The sequence below is a fragment of the Delphinapterus leucas genome, chromosome 7 (assembly GCF_059928025.1).
Source record: "Delphinapterus leucas isolate spDelLeu-1000000601 "Yukka" chromosome 7, BTC_Dleu_Yukka2, whole genome shotgun sequence".
Lineage (NCBI taxonomy): Eukaryota > Metazoa > Chordata > Mammalia > Artiodactyla > Monodontidae > Delphinapterus > Delphinapterus leucas.
The window spans coordinates 78447403-78451311 of record NC_143135.1 but is presented as its reverse complement, the minus strand read 5'-3'; the positions used below and the strand labels follow the sequence as shown (position 1 = coordinate 78451311).

General features: G+C 42.9%; 1 pseudogene; it reads left to right on the top strand.

Moving 5' to 3' along the window:
• The first annotated feature begins 1416 nt into the window (after positions 1-1416).
• LOC149748782 (lysine-specific demethylase 4D-like) lies at positions 1417-3636 on the top strand (annotated as a pseudogene).
• Positions 3637-3909: the final 273 nt, after the last annotated feature.

The window sequence follows — 3909 nt, the reverse complement described above, 5'->3', positions numbered from 1 at the left end:
TTGTTTTTATAAAGTTGAGCTGTATGAGCTGCTTGCAAATTTTGGAGATTAATCCTTTGTCAGTTGCTTCATTTGCAAATATTTTCTCCCATTCTGAGTGAACCCTACCTATATTTCTATTAATTTGTCTATCAATGCAAATTAATGATTAGATTTTAATGAGAATGTTTCAGGTATTTACACATTAAGGATAATGCTTGTTAAGGATGTGTATATTTGTGTTCTGTACTTTTTCCTGCTTTTGGTTACATAGGCACTCTGTCTATAATGGTAGATTTTTATCTGTGTCCCCTGTTTTATTATAACGTGATATGCTTGTACTTTTCTCTCTTTTCTGTTATGCTTATGTTTTTACACTTTTCATGGTCTACAAATTGCATTTTGGTTTCAGTCATCACTTCTATTGGGTTTTATGTTTTCTTTTGTAATTGTTTCAGCTTATTTCATTGTTTTCCTTTCCCTAATTTATCTTTTGGGTTAAGCCATCCAATTTCTTCAGTTGAGTGCTAAACTCCTTTCTTCTCAAGCTTGCTTAATGTCCTTACTGTTCAGTTAAGTTTTAATTCCACTTTTTCTGTCTTATGATTTGTCCTAATTCTTTATTTTAAAATTTCAGCTTTATTGCTGTATAATTGACTTTTAAAATTGTAAAATACTCAGTAAACTTTGTGGTGATTTGATATACATTGTGAAAGGATTCCCCCCATCTAGTTAATTAACACATTTCCTTCATATATTTACTTTCTTTGGTAAGAACATTTAAATCCTACTCTTCTGGAAAATTTCAACTATACATCACATTGTTATCAACTATAATCACCATGGTTAACATTAGCTCCTGAGACTTTATTCACTGTGTACCCTTTTACCCTCCCTTTCCTGCCCTCCCCTGCAACCACTTTTCTACTCTGGTTCTGTAATTTTACTTTTTTTTTTTTTTTTTAACATTCCACATATAAGTGATACCATGCCGTATTTGTTTTTCTCTGTCTTATTTTACTGGACATAATACCCTCCAAGACCATCCATATTGTTGCAAATGGCAAAATTTCATTCTTTTTATGGCTGAGTAGTATTCCATTGTATCTGTGTACCACATCTTCTGTATCCATTCAGCCATCGCTGGACATGTTGGTTGTTTCCATATCTTATCCATTGTGAATGTGGGAGGGCAGATATCTCCTTGATATTCTGTTTTTATTTCCTTTAGCTATATACCCAGAAGTGAGACTGCAGCATCATATGGTGGTTCTAGTTACAATTTTTGAGGAACCTCCATACCGTTTTCCATAGTGTGCACCATAGCTGCACCAGTTTACATGCCTACCAAAAGAGTGTACTTTTTGCCCTTAAATCCAAACTTTGAAATTAAGATTGCTATACAATTTTCTTTTACCTGATGTTAACTCAGTTTGTTTTGTCATCCACTTATTTTCAATATTTTGTACTTTCTTTAGGTTTGGCTTGGAAACTTCCATGAAGAGACTTTCTGCTACAGTGAGGTGAGAAGCCACCCATGCACTCAAGCCTGGGAATCTGGAGAGGTCTCAGGCACTTATACCCCCAACAGAGGAAACTCACAGAGCTGCAGGCTGAGGCAGGACTTGGCTCAGAGAGCCGTCTCCTCTGGGAAATAGTGGATTTCCTTTGGCTCCAAAATGCTGACAAGAGTGGAGTCCTTCTGGTGGATTGACAAGCCTGGAGAAGATACCACCTCGTTTGTTTAAAAGTTCAAGTCTGAGTTCCTGCCTCTTAGCTCTATCAAAACTTCTTTAAAAATAAAGGAAGTATAGGGAAGAGGTTACTCCCCAGCATTCTCAGGTATCCAAAGCATACCTAAGAAGCTGGCAGTCCGTTGATTATTCTCTTGCTGCCATGCAGTCTAAGCACTTTGGGAGCCAGAACCCAAGTTGTAAGATTACGATCGTCCACCCAACCATGGAAGAATTTGAAGATTTCAGCAAATATATTCTTTACATGGAGTCGCAAGGTGCACACCGAGCTGGCCTAGCCAAGGTAATTCCATTGAAAGGATGGAAAGCCAGACAGATGTACGATGATACCGATGATATCTTAATAGCCGCTCCCCTGCAGCAGGTGACCACTGGGCAGGCAGGTGTGTTTACTCAGCACCACAAAAAGAAGAAAGCAATGACCGTGAGCGAGTATTACCACTTAACAAACAGTGAAAGACACCAGACTCCATTCTACTCTGATTTTGAGGATCTGTAGTGAAAATATTGGAAAACACACCCCTTTGATTCACCAGTATACGGTGCGGACGTCCGTGGCTCCTTATTCGATAAAAACACGAAGCAGTGGAACCTTGGACACCCGGGAACTATTCAGGACCTGCTGGAACAGGAGTGCGGAGTGGTCATCGAGGGCATCAACACCCCCTACCTGTACTTCGGCATGTGGAAGACCGCCTTCGCCTGGCACACGGCGGACATGGACCTTTACAGCATCAACTACCTGCACTTCGGGGAGCCCAAGACTTGGTACGCGGTGCCCCCGGAGCACGGCCGGCGCCTGGAAGGCCTGGCCAGGGAGCTTTTCCCGGGCAGCTCGCGGGGCTGTGAGGCCTTCCTGCGGCACAAGGTGGCTCTCATCTCGCCCACGGTCCTCAATGACAACGGCATCCCCTTCGGTCGGGTCACTCAGGAGGCTGGAGATTTCATAGTGATGTTTCCCTATGGCTACCACTCTGGCTTCAACTGCGCGGAAGCCATCAATTTTGCCACCCAGCGCTGGGTCGATTATGGCAAAGTGGCCTGGGAATAGGGCTCTGCATGACCTTTGGAAAGATCTTCGTCAGAATAAGGGAGATTTCAGGTGAGCACCCTTAGGATATTAAAAATGGGTGATTGGGTGGGGACTTTAAAAGGGACCTATAATTACCAGCTGCGAAGGGAATTGGATGTTAGAATAGTAACATTAAGACCAGAGCTTTGTATGGTACTGAAATTGTGTGTGTGTGTGTGTGTGTGTGTGTGTGTGTTTGTCTTCTGTTTCCTGAAGCAATATGGAATGGAGACTTTGTTTTCTTGGAGCAGCAAGGAAATAGGGAGGTGGGGAGGCTTTATCTTCCTTTCCAGCCAGGCTTGGAGATGGAACAATAAGATGAGTGTGGCCATGAAGAGGTGAGGAAGATGGGCCGTGTCCCTGGCATGCACTGTAGAGAAGAAAGGAGACTTGGGGAGGTCTGCATTGTCACCAGACTGTGAGGCCCCCTTCCCTGGCCCCTCTCCAGAGCTGCAGAAGCCTTCCTTCCTCATCATAGCAGAGAGGGTGACCCCCAGGGCAAGCTGACTCTGTCCATTATGAAGTGTTGTCCTTGGTATGGGAAATTCCGGAAAGGCTATTACTCTGGATAGTAATAACAATTCTCTATTCAGTTCTCCTTCCCTATCACCTCCCCTGCAGCCTCTTATTTTTCTTTTAATGGTGAAGTAAATAAATGTGATGCTGTTGATGTGGTTTTGTGTTGTCCCTCCAGCCACAAACTCAGTCCATCCATGGACCCACTCTGTATGTGTATGTGCAAAGTTGAATCTGAAGCGTGATGTCTTTCGTAAAGGAAACTTTTCGGTAGTCACTGCTTTGAGCTTTCCAGCAGTTACTTAGAGGGGAGAACTGGACTTAGAGTCAGCAGAAATGGCATTCAAACCTGCGCTTTGCTACTGTCTAGTTGTGGGACCTTCAGCCAAAAAATCATTGATTTTCTCTGAGCCAGAATTACAGTGTGAGAATTTTGTGAAGATACTGGGGATGTAAATGTAACAGGCATGTAAGAGGTGCTCAGTTAATTTTACGTGCATTCATACACTCTCCTGGCCTCTAGGGCTAGCCCAATGCCTCGGACATCCACTCGCATTCTTTCTGTGATGCTCAGTTCTACTGTTGTGT